Source organism: Ambystoma mexicanum, chromosome 4q (assembly GCF_040938575.1).
Source record: "Ambystoma mexicanum isolate Mex_15411 chromosome 4q, UKY_AmexF1_1, whole genome shotgun sequence".
Classification (NCBI taxonomy): Eukaryota; Metazoa; Chordata; class Amphibia; order Caudata; family Ambystomatidae; genus Ambystoma; species Ambystoma mexicanum.
Genome location: NC_090928.1, coordinates 218,641,543 through 218,659,937, shown reverse-complemented (window position 1 = coordinate 218,659,937; position 18,395 = coordinate 218,641,543).

Genomic DNA, 18,395 nt, shown 5'->3' with positions numbered 1-18,395 from the left:
TGCCTTACTGTTGATACCATGCCTTCCTTACATATGGTGGGGGTTTCCACAATGAAAATGCATGCCCTGAAAAGGCCACATTGATGCCAGACCCACACACCCACCTAAAACCAGACAGGTTGCTGGCCACCGTAGAAAGACATGACACACAAGGCAGCAGCGGATGGCCAAAGCATGCAACCCAAACAGGCTAGCCACACACACTGGACCACAGTTTCCAGAATTCAACAGTGCACAACCCGCTATATCAATGTACTGTACTGCAAGGGTGGCATGATTGCCAGGGAGCATCCAATGAATGTGAACTGGGGCACAGAAGGCCATCAAGTATGTGCATATACGACAGGCGACAGTATACATGATCACCAAGGACACCAGCAAAAGCAGAAGCACAAATCCAAATCATCGACAATAAGATCAGTCTGCAAAATGCCACACTGGGCGTTTGAATGGCCTGCCAAGTCCCAGACACCCATTGCACATGCTGAGGGACTGGGGCACAGGGTCAAGTCCCACCAACAAGACCCAAACATAAGGGGGAAAACACAGGGACGTCATTTCACCAAAATGCCAGGGGTAGCGGAAGTGACATCACATGACCCTTGACCTCTGATGACATCACAGGAAGTGATGTCATTTGACTCCACCCCAAAGTGATATTGCGGGAAGTGATGGAACACAACCTTTCAACCCTTGACAAAACAGGAAGTGGCATCACATAGCATTGTTCCTAAGTACACTATGAAAGACATGGTTACAATATCACTATAATGTGATATACATTTCATACAAGAATGGATCTTCATATGTATTGTTAAGATCAGTGTGTATAGGCTCATATTACCAGCATTACTGTGAATGCAAGCAGGAGTCCATGGCCAAATGATAATGATGTGTTATTATATAGCACTTACGCTTAAGCGCTTTATATAGAAAACATATACATACAATATCACCCAACATGTGTTGGTACTCATTTATCGACCTCAGAAGGATGAAAGGCTGAGTTGAGGTGGTTAAGAACAGTCTAAATCAGTGACTAACACACTGAAGTGTGCCTGAAATAAACCTTTAATGAGTGTAGCAGTTATTGTATAGAATTCCAGAAATTATTTGGTATTCTATTCTTTCTTATTGAGGGTCAATGGCGAAAGTGTTAGACTTGTGTAACTCCTATTTTTCTATTTTTTTTAAGAGGCCTGAACAAAAAAGCCAGCCACTCCAGAAGCAAAGAGCTACATGGCGTTGGCCACTTCCCAGGAGCTTGCATTAAAAAAAGTAGGGGTAGCAAGGGAGACCACAGGGTTAGCAAGGGAGACCTCGGGGTCGCAGGCGCGACCCCTGGCAACCCCTAAATGATGTCCCTGGGGAAACACTGTGTCAATGACTGCATCACACTACCATACATGAGATGGCACCCTGATGAACTGCAACAGAGAGACACAACAGTAGCAATGGACATGTCATGTGACCAGTACACCATGCATATCAACCCATCCAGTGATGTACACAGATGACACGCACATGTAAACTAGACCCACCCATTGACCATGGGGGCAATTATTTGCCCAATCCACACAACATGCTGTGTGCATCTGACCTGACCTGTGAGGCACCACCCATGGCTGCGGCGACTGATGGGTGTTTACAAGATTTGCCATAGCTGCTCCAACAATCCCCTGAGTAGTACACTCCACATGCAAAGGCCATAATGTGAATTGGCATAGTGGGCTGACACATGTGACATGCAATCATAGGCTGACTATTGTGAAGCTGGTGTAATGAAGAACCTATCAACAGTGCCCAAGGACATATTCCAATGTCTATCCCCCTTGCAGGTGACGCCAGACGCCACAGGATGTGGCACATAACCAGGCCCACATCAGGACCAGGGTGGCAATTGAGCATACCTTTGGCCTGTGGAAGCGACGATTCTGATGCCTACACTGGATGGGGGTGCGCTCATGTACAGGCTGGGCAAAGTGGGAAAGATAAGGCTAGCATGTGCCATGAAGCGATGCCCGCGAGTGGCACACATGTACACACTGAGCGTGCAGAGGCCAGGCTTGGGATACTGGCTCGCTAGGAACTAATTGAGAACTTATTCTTATATGGACACCCAGTATCACTATCCATGCACATTTCCATAGTATCTGTACACAATAAATACATGCACCCATTGAAGAATGTCCACTCATTGCTGCAAGTGAAAAGTATTTATCGAACTAAGTGCAACCTGTACAGTACATGAAATAAATACCACACCCTCCCCAAACACCCACCCCAGCACACCCTCCCTAAACACCCACCTCAGCACACTCTCCCCAAACAACCCAACAAAACTACACCCCCCAAACAACCCAACACTACACCCTAGATGTGTCCATGGGTCCATGGTTCATTTACGTGGACACTTTGATTTGGGGTTCTGTTCCTGAATCCTGGTAGTGAGGTGGTGCAGTGAATGGCACATTGGTGTGCTCTCAAATGAACCCTCAGTGGGTGTCACAGAGTTGGAGGGCTCAGAATCCTGGGCACGAATATATAGCAGGGTCAGCTGCATGGCCTGGTTGAGTGACTCTGCCGATGAGGATGTTGCTTCCGTGTGCTCACGAACCCTTTAGCTCAGTGTCACCATTGCGGCAGCGGCATGGCCTAGAGAGCGCACCATGCACCAGAAGCATCCCTACAAGCAGTCACGCATTGCCCACATTTCTGCAATCTGTTGACCTGCCAGTACATGCATGTCCATCTGCTGCCTCTCAATTTTGTCCAGCCTTGCCCAAATTGCCTACAGGTTGGACTCTGCCAGTGGAGGTGGACTGTGCAGACTTGGGGACTGGGCGGAGCTGAAGCTAGGTTTTGTGCCCCCCTCATACTTCTTCTCTTTTTCCTCCTGACCTTCGGTGAAAGGCACATGGGCCCTGACAAACTGTGCAATGCAATGTTCTGCATGGGATGTGATGATGGTGTGCTGGTGCGTGGGGGGGCACTGTGTAAAGGCATGGGTGTGATGTCCCCATCATGACTCGTCTGAGACTCCACAATGGCGGCTACTGGCAGAGGTGGCTGTGTTGCTGTAGGTTTGGCAGAGGTGGCTGTGCTGCTGCAGGTGTTGGCGGAGGTGGCTGTGCTGCTGCAGGTGTTGGCAGGGGAGTCTGGACTGCTGCCGGTGCTACAGCCGGTGGCTGGGCCCACAGCACTACCCTGCTGCTTGCTCCTGCAGGCCGATGGTTTTCCCCGGGCAGGGGTGGAGTCTGTTGCGTTAGCTGCGTTTGAGAGTCTGGCCTCTTCAATGTCTGTGGACAATGTACCTGTTGTTAGCAGTTTGGCACACATGTCCGGGGTCTTGCCTTCAACCCATGCCATGCTGTGTGTCCCCCAGAGTTATTGGTTGTCTGTGGCTCACGTGGGTGCTATTGCTCAGATGAGTGACTATGCAGGGGGTTGGTGCATGCTGAGTGTGCACACTATGCATGCATGCGCTTTGTTTTGGGGGCCCACATCCATTGACATGTGTGCGTGCACTTACTGCACATTTGAGGTGCCTGGCATGTTTCTGACTGTTTCACATGCTGATTGATCCGTGCTGTGCTGGTGGATGCATGCAATTGAGGGGGTGGGGAATTACTTGCACCCATACATGCAGTTGTACTTAGTACCGTCTTACTGGGTCCCTGCTCCAGCCTCAGCACCTTCAATGCCCTCTATTCCCTCCATGTGGAGGATATTGCTGGCTCGCTCATCCCATGGTATGAGGCAAAGGGGGTTCACTGTGCCTCCTCCGGTGGCTGTACACTCCCTCCTGTGCTTGGCGATGACACTGCGTTCCTTGGCATTGAGGTCATCCTACCTCTTTTGGCAGCCACTGCTGGTGTGGGGGACAGTTCCTAAGGCCCTTCATGCTTGCTACCACATCGCTCCATATGGCAGTCTTGTGCTGTGTGCTGGTTTTCCACTGCGTGCTCCTAAAAAATTAATCCGCATGCAGTAGTATGGTGTTCACTTATGCCATCAGCACAGCATCAGAAAATATTGGTTTTCTGAGCCAGGATTCTTTGGCTGGGGTCCTCTGGTCCTGTGACATGCTTCTGCCTTGATTCTGGGCCTGGATGGCCAAAGGAACAGGGAGATTAAGTTGAACTCTGTTTTAATTAATGTCTTCTGCAGGCCTTCCAGTTTTGGTGGCAATTCTGTTTCCGGCACGGGTGCCGTGTTATTGTGCCGATGTTACTGGCAGTTTTCAGCCATAAACCTTATTAACAGCAGTTTGTACCAGTAATACGGGCATGTTATTTTTCCGATCCCCTAATAACGGCATGCTGGTATTGCAATATCTGGCGGGGGTTGTGCGCGTGCTCGCTGACTCATAGTCCGCCGGTGATTCAGGCACATGCTCCGCTAGAGACGGTAATAACGGCATGCCAGTATTAGCTCCATTCTAAGGGAAAACTCGGAATGAGGCCCATTGTCTGGCAGTGGCGGGGCCACGAAAAAAGACTGCTGGTGAAGCAAAGGGGCAGCCGTAAAGAAGGAGCAGAACACTGCAGCAGAGACTGGAGAGGCTGGCCTGGCATACAAGCGACTCATGGGACGTCATGGTGTGCGGTTGTCGACATAACACTGGACGTCAGAGGCATTCGCCCAATGTCTCATGGTGCTGTGAACGAGACAACACTGTCCGCAGCAGGGAAAGGGACACCCTGGACAAAAGTAATTCACTCTGGCGTACCATGAAGAACTATAATTCCATGTCACAAATTTAGTTGTTTCACAATAGGAACCATGTTGAAAAACACTGGTGTGTCCAGTGTTCCTTCATAGCTAGTTGCAAAGTCCTAGTACCCTTCACATTGGATGCTAGGTAAATCTAAATATAGATCAATATTCTGTTGGCGCAGAATATTGTGGTATGAAGAGGAACAGAGTTATAGCCAATATGATTTTCACCCAGTTAACCCTATTAAAAATGAGCTCTGCACACATTATTTCTGTGGATGAAAGCAACACTTGCTGAGAAAGCTTTCCCCTTTCAGAATTGATAGTATTATATGAGTTCCGTTCCTCACAGAAAGCCCTTTGTTAGAATATAATAATAATGTGTATATTTCTTAACCCTAAGCGAATCCCTTTTTCGCGATCAAAATCCTGTTCTTTTAGTAATATTTAAAATGGGGTAGCATTTGTCAGTCATTGAGTAGAAACAAAATAGAAATGTGTTCATGGCTTCCTCTGTCAGTCATTACAAGAAAAGGTTGGGTCCGCGGAGAGGGCATGTATTAGTCACCTGGCCTTCACCAAAAAACCTAGGTTAAATAACATTTAAGGACAGGTCCTCCTATTCTGTGAAGAAGGTTAGGCTGTTCCAATAAGACCCTATTATCTTCTCTAAATGCTATGCAAACGCTGACTGCGCCAATCAGAGGTTGTTTACACATTGAGTCACAGTGTTTAACCCCTCCTCTTTGTAAAACGCACAAAAGTTATCTTTTTAAGGTTGTACAAATAGGGTGACCATTGTTGGAACGGAGGGCAAGTGGATTCTGTATTTAAGGCCTCAAACATAAGTCACCGTCCATGAACTGGCAGAAAGAGCTTGTAATTAAAGCCATAAGTAAAGTGGTATAAGAATAACATCTGTTGAATATGCAATTTGTTCTGCCTTCTGGGGATTAGGGCATTATTATTTATGTAGTCTGAACATATTTGTGTTGTTATTTCTTGAAAATGAATAACAAATAACCTATCCTGAGGCAGGCTTAATTTTTTGTATAAAAGTAGAAGCTTTGTACTGTTCAGGCACTTCACTTCTCCACTCCCCATGAAATACTGGTCATGCATGAACCTGAAGTCCGCTCAAGTGTATGATATGATGATGTATGATATGTGCAAAATAAATCATACCTTGCAATTTTGAAACTCTGTCTTAGATACTCTACTTTGTTTGAATTATAGCGCTTAGAAGTCTCAAAATGGTGCCATGGCCAGACGTGACAGAGAGGAACCTGCTGAATGGACAGCTTGGTTTTGCAGCTGGCACTAGCCTCCATTGGCAGACTTCTCTCTATAGACTCCCTCTCCCGGCTGGGGCCCTCAAATTGTATGCAATGTTTCAGGCAAAGAAACTGAGACAGAACTTCCCTCTGCTCCTCCTCCATCATATGGTCAACCACAGAGCCCATTAGTAGTGCAGCTCCCGGGCCCTAAACTTCCTCCCACTTTCCCTGATCCCCAATATGTGCCCCCCTGAATAGAAAAAGATGATGTATCAGATGCCAGTCTAGATCCTCCCACTGAATATATACATGGCCCGTAGACTAAAGAAAAGGCATGGAAATGAGAACATTTTATTAGGAGTACACGTGCCGCTTTAATACACAGGACATTAAGGGAGCAGGCTGTTTGGTTAGTATTGTGGGGAGTCAGGCAGAATGTGGTTGAGGAAGTACTTGAAACCCAAGGTCCTGAGCGACTAATTTTGTTAGAATGTTTGGGTGATGAGATTCGAATCCAGTGGGAACAAAAATTGCCTTCAGCAGTTCCTAGGGAATTACAAGATTTGAATTTAGCTGCCTTCTCTTGTCCTACAGAGAAGGATGCCTTTTCACATATTAAAGGACTTTGGGAGATATTTGATGAAATGAAGGAACTAGAGAAAACCCGATTTCGAATTAGAAACTGAAACTAATACTTCTGGATATGTCCAACAACCTGTTATCGTTGCAGCATGTAAAGAATCTTGTGTGTCAGATGAAGAATTACAGTTAATAGCACGTACCGCTTTTAGATGGGCCACCATTTTTCCCCCTCTTTCAGTCATTTGCAGTACTTTTTGTCAATATGTCCCCCAGATGCAGATGCATGCTATGAAAGTAATGTTGGATGCAATTATACAACAAAATGAGGAAGGCGAGTTAGAAAAATCTGCGGACTTGCACCACTTGAAACCTATAATAGATAATGCATCCATAATGAGTATCCCTGAGATACACATTCACTTAACGGCTCTTTAAAATTACGAAAACAACCTAGTTGCCAGCTCCCTATGTGAGAGGTGCCGCCTGTTTATATACCACAGCACACTGCGCTTGATGCTCAAGAAAGCCCTGTGCTTTATAATCAAGGGAAGCCCACTAAATATGACACCCAATTTGTTCACATACCCTTTTCCAGGCAAGAATTAAATGCATTAAAACAGACAATCCCTGACATTAGGAAAAATCCCACAGGGCTTTATAAAGAATTGGAGGCCATTTTAAATGCACCTTTCTTCACCAGTAGGGATTTGGAAACTTTGTTCTCAGTATTTTTGTCATCCGATATTTGGACACCAATTAGACATTTCACTGACCCTGCAACTTTGGGAGGACATGGGAGCACATTTACAGCTTGACACTAGCAGGACAGCTGGTGAAAGGCCCGCTCCGGCAATACTTAACTTTCCTGCTATGATAGTTGCACAGCTCAGAAGAGTGGTACCCGAGAAAAAGATTAATTGGAATAAGCTGGCCGCATGTATGCAGAATAAAACCGAAGGGGTAAGTGAATATTTTAATAAGTTTGAGCAAGCATTTATTGATTTTTCAGGACAAGAAATGACTACACCGGCGGGAAACAATTATTTGTAGATACATTTGTCTGGAAATTGTTACCTGAAATTAGCGTTCTTATAATGCAATCAGAAAGTGCTTGGGAGACTAAAACCCTGTCGAACAATTTGCATATGGCTCAATATTATGAAAATAGAGTAAATATAGAGAAAGAGAAAGCAGAAAAAAAGAGAGTGGATCTTAAAACAAGAGTGTTAATACAGCAAGTACAACAGGAAACAATGGGAAGGCCGCTTATTGGCTAAAGAAGAAGAGGTGTTGGTCCATTTGTACCATTTTCACCACCAGGGCCTAATCAATGTGCACATTGCAGAAAGGAGGGCCACTGGTGGTCACAGAGTCCAGTCTTGTTGAATAGGGGAAGTGGAATGTATCAAAGACGGGGAAGAGGACGTCAGGGAGCACAGGTAGGAAGTTGGGGTGGATGGGCACCACCTGGCCCGGCGATTGGCCCTGCGCCAGCTACTACGGTCCCTATTAACCCCAATGTTTTTGATAATCCAAGTGAGTATTTCGTCACTAATCAATACAATATTGAGTATTTCTCTTGGGATTTCTCAGAATAGGACACCTCAAATGAAACTGGAACCAATCCCCATCCCTGTGGATCAGTCAGGACCCTACGTTCACATGAGAGTTGGGATGCAGAAGCATCGATTTCTAGTAGACACAGGGCCGCAAAAGAGCTCCATAGCTCATGCTAAGGTTCCAGATAGTCCTTTGAGGGGGCATACTAATATTCCAGTAGTGCTTGCTGGAACACCTGTTGTTAGTAAAGTATCAGCCGCAGTGCCTGTCCTTTTAGGACCAGCAGCTAGTGAGATGATACCGTTCTTATTAACTACACAGTGTCAAGAAAATGTGTTGTGGTTAAATTTGTTGAAAAAATTGCATGCTACTACTTATTGTACACCAGACGGAGTGCACATTACAGTATGTCTGTCGAAAATGAATCTGTTTTTAGCAAAACCTTTTCCACCTGAGTTTAATAACATCCCTGATACTTTATGGGCAGTATTGGATAAGGATGTTGGTCTTATGGATATTTCCCAGTAAAAATACAAATTTGACAAGGAGCAATTTATCTGCATATTCCTCAGTACAGAGTATCCCCTATTCAGCCCTTGAAACTATTGTATCAGACTTAGTAAGACAAGGAATTGTAGAAGAAATAACAGGGAGTGTGTCTAATAGTCCCATATTACCTATTTTTAAAAAAGGGGCCACAGGTCTACCATATCATCTTGTTATTGATTTAAGAGCGAATAAGATTGTAGTACCTCAGTTTCCAATAGTTCCAGACATTACTACCATTCTTACCATGATACCGCCATTTGCAGAATATCTTTCAGTAATTGACTTAAAAAATAAAATATTTAGTACACCATGACATCCAGAGAGCAGATTTCTATTTGCTTTCTCCCTCGGTGGGAGAGCGTATACTTTCACTAGAATACCACAAGGTTATCCAGAAAGCACAAGCATACACAGTAGGACCTTTAAAGAACAGTTGGATTCCTTGAAATTGCCAGATTCTGTTATATTGATTCAATATATTGATGATTTGCTTATAGCAGCTCCCACGGAGGAACACTGTAGGCATGCAACTATATTGTTATTGTCATATCTAGCCTGTCATGGTCATAAAGCTTCTTTGAAGAAATGCCAGTATTATAGACAGAAGGTAGCTTATCTTGGGTACCTCCTGTCTAATGAGGGTAGGAAACGTTCACCTGATAGCACACAAGCGATTTCTAAAATGCCACAGCCAGAAACTCAAAAACAAGTTACAGCGCTTATAGACTCTGCCTCCTATTATAGACAATGGATACCCAATATCCCAATTATTGTCAAATATTTGATACAACTCATGACTAAACATGTACAGAATCCAGTGCCATGGACTGTTGAACTTCAAATGGCATTTGTTTTGTTGCACACAGTGCTTTGTTCTGCTCCCATTTTAGGGACTTTGGATTATAACAAGGAATTTGTTTTGTTTGTGCATGAAATTTGTGGATGTGCTTTGGCTGTTTTGACACAGGAACATGGAGGAAAGAATAGACAGTGCAGCTATTTTCCTCCACGTTAGACCCTGTTGCATGTGCTTTGCCTAAATGTTTGTGCGCCGTAGCAGCTGCAGCTTTGTCTGTAAAACAATGTGAAGGTATGGTTTTAGGTCACTCTTTAACCATGATGGTACCTCACTCAGTAGATGTCCTTTTAAAAAGGGCTCAGACCCAATATACGACTATGGCCTGACTTACCAGATATGAATTGATATTGCTTGCACCATATATCAAAATTAAGCGATGGAACATACTCAACCCTGCTGAACTATTACCCATACCAAATCAGGGTATCAGGGATATTGAGGCAGGTGACCATAATTGTATCTTTGCAACTGACACCAAGGTCCGAATTGATTTGCGAGATGCCTCCCCTTCCACAGGCGCAAGGAGAATTATTTTGTGACGGATCATGTTTTAAAATGCCTGATGGAACTACAACCCACAGCCTATGCGGTTACTACTTTAAAAACTATAGTAGAAACTAAAAGAATACCCTTTAATTCAGCACAAGCAGCAGAAATCAAAGCTTTGGCTCGTGCTTGTGAATTATCAGAAAACCTTTCTGTAAATATTTTTACTGACAGTCAGTATGCCTTTGGAGTAGCACATCATTTCGGAAAACTATTGGCGGAAAGGGGATTTTTGACCTCACGTGGAACTAAGATACAGCATGGGTCTTTAATATTTCAACTGTTGTTACACCCAAACGCTACCAAAGAAATTAGCAGTAATTAAATGTGCTGCCCATCAGAAAATAGTGACTGAACTTCAAAAAGGAAATGATTTTGCTGACGACTCCATAGCTAAGCAAACAGCATTAGATTGTACCTCAGGATGTATAATGCTGACAATATTAGAAGGGCTCAGGACTTAGGATGTACGGAGGAAACCTCTGCCCGCATTAAAGAGATACAAGCAATGGCCACTGAAGAGGAAATCAGGGGTGGGTAGACAGCTCTGCTATGCAGGATGAAGAAGGGTGTTGGGTCACGGGGTCTAAAAAACAGTGGATGCTATCTAATGCTTATGTACCCCTGGTTGTGCGTATAACCCACGGACCCGCCCACATATATGCTAAAGCCATTTGTAAACAATTGGAAAATGTTTGGTGTAATTCATTGATTACCGCAACAGCTGAGAATGTGGTTAGGAACTGTCTAATATGCCTAAGCCATAATGTAGCTCCAGGGACTTTCATCGCTGCAGGAAGTTTTTACCCTTCTACCTTTCCATTTGAAGTGTTGCATTTTGACTTTATTGAATTAGAAATATGTAATAATTTGAAATATGTGCTAGTAGCTATCTGTGCCTTTAGCAAAGGGGCAGAGGCTTTTCCCTTGAAAGATAGTACCGCCAGCTGCACATTCCACTCCCCCCTGCCCCTCGCACTTTCCCCTTCCTCTCCCCTGCACTTGCACATTCTCAATATCACTGGGCCTAGTAAAATCATTGTTTTGTCCTCCCTTGTTTCCCCTCCCTTGCCTCAGCGCGCTCTGAAACACTTCTGTATGGGCACGATACAAATAAAATATCATATATCACATCTCCACTGCGAAAGTTATGTTGAAAGAGTTTTTTCCCACATTTGGATTACCCAGAATAATTTGGTCTGATAATGGCCCCCACTTTATTGAGTTAATACAAAATGTGTGTAATGGATTGTAGATCAAAAAGAAATTTCACACATCTAACAATCCTCAAAGTGCATGTTTAATTAAGCACCACAATGGAATTTAAAAGAACAAACTAGATTAAATATGTGTGCACACAGGACATAAATGGCCAAATGCTTTACCTTCAGCATTAATCTCTATGAGGACAAAAGTTGCGTCTAAAACAGGGCTATCCCCTTATGAAATTGTTATGGGCAGATCAGCTAATGGTTGGGGTGCTCCTAGACCACGATCATTGAAACACATTGAACACCCACTGCTTGTTGATTATTGTAAACAGTTTACTGAACAATTGCGTTCTATCCACCGGCAGGTGAAGGATAGCTTGCTAGACAAAAATTTGCGAGAAGGACATCGGTGAAGCCTGGTAACCTGGTGATGGTCAAACACTTTCACTGAAGCACTTCACTGGAACCACATTGGTTAGGATCCTACCAAGTGTTATTGGCCACCCAAACTGCAGTTCGAATAGAGGGGAAACAGCATTGGATCCACACTGCTCACATTAAATTGGGTTCTTTGCCCTCACCCTCTGATGAACATCATCCTCTTTCATCTGAAATAAAGGTTTCTTGCACCCCTGTGAGTTTGTCAAAATCTGAGATAACGTCTTCAATACAGGCACCCATCTTGTTCGAGAATCATACTATTCGGGGAGCAATCAGATACACTTTAAGACCCAGGAAGGAATAGGAGTGCCCACTGGAAACTTTCAAAGTGCAGATCTGGTACTGAGGTCAGACTGTGCCCACTAGAAACCTACAAGTGCGGGTTTGATATCAGGGTCAGCCTTGCACCTACGCAAAACCAGAATGTCCTGATCCCTGTGCACACCAGGAGGTAACAGGGTATCTAAGGCCTGAAGAAACCCTGCATTATGGAGTTACATCCACTTGATGCTCAAATACAAATGAAAGACAATGAAGTGACTTCACCTTCTTGCTCACAAAAACTATGGACAAAGGAAGATCGAATAGAAATATTGACATTTTGTACGATTTTAGTAGCAGGACTTTTTGACTTTTTCTGGTTCCTTAAACATGATTCTGTGCATCTTTTAAATACACTTCTTCCCAATGACACTGAAGCTACTACCAAGCTCCCTTTTATCCCTCATGTCTTAACCCATACTCATCACCCCTTGGATGTGTTTCAAAGATATGGTTACTGTAATAATTCATATGTACAGGTTTTGGATAAAGTTAAAAAAGCTATGAATAGAACACATTGTGGGCTTTGTTCACATGTTCTGCAGAGTGGAGATGGCGTAGGTATACCCTGTTATGCAGTCCCAGTTAATAGCTCAATATTGTGTGCTGTACTTTCTTTATCCCATAGTAGGTTGATAAATGAATGGGATGGAGCACAAGCTCTTCCTGGAAGGATAATGCTTAACACTACTATTAAAAACTCTGCAATATGTAATGACACCCTTAATAGCAATGGTTCAAGTCTTAACATGGTGTCTAACCTCCCATGGAGATCCTATACTACTTACATTAATGTTACATATCCTTTATTCCAGGTTACCCATAGGACAGGAGAACCTACGTTTCCTATCAGTAGGGATAAATATAATATTGAATCCTTTGATACTGTTGTTGATTATACCAATGATAATAATTCCATCCTTCCTTATGGTAATTGGTATTATGTTTATGAGGACGGGAAAGTATATAAGTGGTTGAGGAAGGGTTGGACAGGTGTATGTTATCTTCTTAATATATTCCCTGGAGTTTATGTGGCCTCCACAGAGAATATAAACCAACATGTAAAACTGCAGAGAGGGAAAAGGGAAGTGGACCAGACTGATACTGATCCTCAGGTAGCAACAGATTTTGGGAAAGGTATAATACTGTTTTTAGGGGTTACTCTTAACTCTAGAAGCATTCGAGAACTCAGTAGAGTGGTAGAAAGTATGTTGAACGAGACTGCAAACATATTTGTGAATTTAACAACTGAACAGAACGCTACTAGATTGGTGGCACTCCAATATAGGATGGTGTTGGACATTCTCACCGCTGCGAAAGGGGGGGTTTGTGAATGAGTGAGCTCTTCTTGCTGTACTTACAGACCTCATAGCGCTAGAGGTATCTTTGATGCTATTGATCAATTTCATGTGTTGGGAGAAGCAGTGCATTATGAGGTCAGAGATCTGGCAGGAGAACAGCTGGTCCCAATGGTTTTGGAGTCTGCTAAATGATTGGGGATGGACATTACTGTCTATATTGTTAGTGGGTTTTGGGTTAAGGTTAGGATGCTGTTGTTGTCTTCGGTGTATTCCTATAGGTTGTCCCTTTATATCTCTGAGTTGTGTTAGGGTAGTAAAGAGATTTAAGCTCCTCCCCAAAACTAGTTATAGAATTAATACTATGATGATGGAAGAAATGCAAATTCATAATTTAATGGACATAGATATTGAAAGTCTCATCCATTTGTGCGAAAAAGACTTAGCTTAAGCTAAAAGGAGGGTTTGCTAGAATATAATAATAATATGCATCTTTCTTAGCCCTGAGCTAATCCCTTTTTTGTGATCAAAATGTCATTCTTTTGGTAATATTTAAAATGGGGTAGCATTTGTCAGTTATTGAGTCGAAACAAAATAAAAATGTGTTCATGGCTTCCTCTGTCAGTCATTACAAGGAAAGGTTGGGTCCGTAGAGAGGGCATGTATTAGTCACCTGGCCTTCACCGATAAACCTTGGTTAAATAACATTTAAGGAAAGGTCCTCCTATCCTGCGAAGTAGGTTAGGCTGTTCCAATATGGCCTTTTTGTCTTCTCTAAATGCTATGTAAACGCTGACTGCACCAAGCAGAGGTTAGTTACACATTGAGTCATAGTGCTCAGCCCTTCAACTTTGTTAAACACATGAAAGGTATCTTTTTAAGACTGTACAAATAGGGTGACCATTGTTGGAATGGAGGGCAAGTGGATTCTGTATTTAAGGCCTGAAACATGAGTCACTGTCCGTGAACTGGCAGAAATTAAAGCCATAAAGTGGTATAACAATAGCATCTGTTGAATATGCAATTTGTTCTGCCTTCTGGGGATAAGGGCATTATTATGTATGTAGTCTGAATGTATTTGTGTTATCTCTTGCAAATGAATAACAAATTACCTATGCTGATGCATCCCATCATTTTTTGTATAAAAAGAGAAGCTGTGTACTATTCCGGCACTTCACTTCTCCACTCTCCATGAAATACTGGTTGTGGATGAACCCGAAGTCTGCTCGAGTGTATGATATGCGCAAAATAAATCTTACCTTGCAATTTTGAAACTCTGTCTCATATGTTAATGTTAATGTTAAAGGATATTTGTACCACGCACTATCACCACCAGAGTGGTCCCCTGGTGGCTCTGAAAAGAAAGGGAAGGGGGGTGAGGTAGTGGGAATAATCTGGAAAAGTGCAAGAGAGCAGAGATGTGCTGTTGGCAGCCTCAACCCGGTTAACTCCGTTGGCTGGGCTTGGGTGTTTTCCGGTCGGCAGCCGTTGTGTACTGTTGTGCGAGTCTATGTGTGGTTTGTTTGTTGTTGCAGTGTAGTGAAGTTTGTGTGGATTGCTGCATTTATAGGCTTGTGGTTGTGTTTGGCTAGAGTTTGAAAGGAGTGTGCAGAGGGTTGAAAATTGTAAGTGGGCGGGGGGGCGCAAGCATCTCTACACCTCCATCCAGATCTGGGACCGGCTGAAACCCCACTGTCCCTTCCACACATGACGCCCATCCACATTCACAACTGTGTCTAATTTGGTCCGGCCTATCTCTGTCAAACCTGTCTGTGTGCGGAGCAAGCAGGCGTCTATGACTCCACCCAAATTTAGCCAAGATACCCCTCCCATTTCAGTGTACATGTAGCGTCAGTTGGCCAAAGCCACTCCATCATGACTTAGCAGTGGTCGGCATTCACAATTTAACTAGCTGCTCACGCAGGCTACTACTTACAGCCCGCTAGATGCCTGGCCAGTGCTCGCGTTTGCACCTATGATCATGCACGACTCCTGCCATCATTCACAACTCTATCCTGGTCCTGTCCATGCCAATGTCCACGACTCAGATCAAGTGTGGCAGCTGCCAAAACCCACTCAACTATATTCAAATATGGTGTCTGGTAGCATTTAAGGAGTGGGTGAAGTAGTAGGGTGGGTTGGCCAGGGGTGCAGATTCTATCTTCATGCTGTGTTGCTTGTGTCCTATTTGATCTAGCGTCATCTCTCTTGTAATTGCGGGCGTTTACTTGGTCAGTGTTTGTCAGTGTCATCCTAAAATCTGTCATTCTGTTCTTTGTGTTTCCAGTTTGATTGATTTCGTGTTTTAGTTTGAATTTGCAGCGTTGAAGAGCCAGGTTTTTAGTAGTTTGCTGAATTGCAGGTGGTCTTTGGTGTTTCTTATTCCTTTCAGGATGTTGTTCCAGGTTTTTGCAGCCAGGAGCCTCCTAGTTTTTTGTTGTGGTACGGTTTTTGTTCCAGGCGGATTTCGTTGCTTGATATGAGGACTCTTGTTGGCTTGTAGATTGTTATTTTCTTTTGTAGGAATTCAGCTCCCTGTCCGCTGATTAGCCTGTGAGTTATGCACACCGTTTTGGAGGTGATGCAATGTTTGACTGGGAGCCAATGTAGTATTTTTAGTGCTGGAGTGATGAGGTATCTTCTGGATATTTTGAGGAGGTGTCTGGCTGCTGCATTTTGGATGGTTGTAGTTTCTTCAGGAGGTATTCTGGCATCCCGAGGTAGAGGCTGTTAGCGTAGTCGATTCTTGACATGATGAGGGCAACAATTGTGAGTTTTTTGTGGGTGAAGGAGAGGAAAGGTAAGATTCTTCTTGTTGTGTGAAGGAGGCAGAAGCATTTCTTGACTATTGCATTTATTTGTGGTTCTATGGTTAGGGTGTTGTCCATCAGGACTCCCAGATTTTTTACTACCTTAGATGGAGTTGGCGCAGTTCCTATTTCCGTTGGCCATGGAATGAAGGTGCTGTTCTCTTGGTTATTGGTTATAATCATTATTTCGGTCTTTCCTGGGTTGATCTTCAAGTTGTTGGCGCTCATCCAGTTAAAGACTTATTTTAGACCCTCGATTAGGGTTGAGTGATCGGCTTGAGTGTCTTCGATTTTGTGGATGATTTGAGTGTCGTCTGCGTAATTGTAGCCTGTAATGTTGTATTTTTTGAAGATCCTGATTACTGGAGTCTGGTAGAGGTTGAAGTATAGTGGTGATAGTGAGGATCCTTGTGGTACTCCACAGTCGTTAACTCGTGGAGTAGATTTGAAGGGTGTTAGCCATACTGTTTCTGTTCTGTCTGCTAGGAATGATTTAATCCAGAGTAGTGCCATTTCCGTTATACCTATGTCTTCCATTCTTTTGGTTAGGGTGTCATGGCTAACTGTTGAAGGCTGCGGAGAGGTCAAGCAGGATCAAAGATGAGGTTGTGTTGGAGTCTGTATTTGTCTTTAGGTCATCCCAGATGGATAGGAGTGCCAATTCTGTTCCTCTTGCGGGTCTGAAACCGACTTGTGCTTAGTCTAGCAGGTGGTGTTTTTCTACATGTTCTTGGGTTAATTTGTATGCGTAGGAGTTTTGCTGGGCAGGGACTGTTTGAAATCGGTCTGTAGTTGGAGGGGTCCTCGACATCGCCACTTGTGTTTTCTAGAAGTGGTTTGATATATGCTGCTTTGAAGGATTTTGGTACAGTTCCTGTTGCGAGTGAGAGATTTAGGAGGTTTCTGTAGTATTCTGATGGCTTTCCTTGCTCGAGGATTGATTTGCAGATGTCAGGGGGGCAGGGATCCATGGGTGATCCTGCTTTCTTGCTGTATTTAACCAGCTTGACGAAAGCCTCTGCTGAGATTTAAGGAAGGTTTTGGAGTTTGTGCTGTGGCTCTTCTTTAGGTCTGGTCAGTTGAGTGTTATGGTTGGTTGGTCTGTTTTGTATGATTCGTCGAATGTTGGTAATTCTGTTCTTGAAGTGGTCTGCAAAGTCATTGCAGAGTTTCTCCGAGGGGGTTGGAGTGTTGTCACAGCCTGGTGGGTTTTTCATTTCTTTAATGATGTTGAACATTTCTTTTTGTGTGTTGCTGGCATTGGTGATTCTGTCATCATAATGCCTTCTCTTCGCCTTTTGTATTTCCTTCTTGTAGGCGCGGATATGTTTCTGGAACAATATTTTCTTGTCTTGGTTGTATTCTTTTCTCCATTCCAATTCCTTCTTCTTGTTGTCCTTTTTCATGGTGCTTAGTAGCGGGGTGAAACATTTAGCCATGTCCCTATTTTGTGAGGGGGTAAATGGTTTTTCCGAGGCGATGTTTTCGATTGTATCAGCAATCCATTTGTGGAGTTGTTTGGCTTTCCCATCTAAGTCGGCCAGCTCTAGTTCTGTAGTAGTGGGTTTGGTCATATCCAGTTTTTCCATGAGGTTGCTTGCTTTGATGTTTTTCCAGTTCCTTTTTTTGATGGCTGTGAGCTTGGGTGGCTGGCTGCGGACTTGGGTTGGTAGTGTGATCTCGAATGGGATGATGAGATGGTCCATCCACAGCATTTGTATTGGTGGTGCCATGGTGATGAGTTTTTCCTTGGCGAAGATTGGGTCGAGGGTGTGTCCTGCCGAGTGTTTCCCCTTTGACCAACTGTCATAGTTTCATGGTTGTTAGCTGCCCAATTAGTGAGTTTTGGGAGTTGGCGTGTTTTTCTTCAAACCAGATGTTGAAGTCCCCCAGGATTATAAGTTGTTTGTGCTTGATGGCTAGGTTGGTGATGGCTTTTATGAAGTTGTCGATGAAGGATGCATCGTATGTCGGTGGTCTGTATACCAGAATGAATGCGATGTTCGTTTTTGGGTTTGCTGATAGGTGTATGACCATGGTTTCGCAGTTGATGATGTTGAGAGGTTTGTCTGTTTTTATTATCAGGTGTCCTTTGAATGCTATTCCGAGGCCTCCTCCTTTTTTATTTTTTCTGTTTACCTGAAGGCATTTGAAGTCGGTTAGGAGGCAGCTTTGGAGTGTGATTTTGTAGTTGTCGTCCAGCCATGTTTCTGTGATGAATA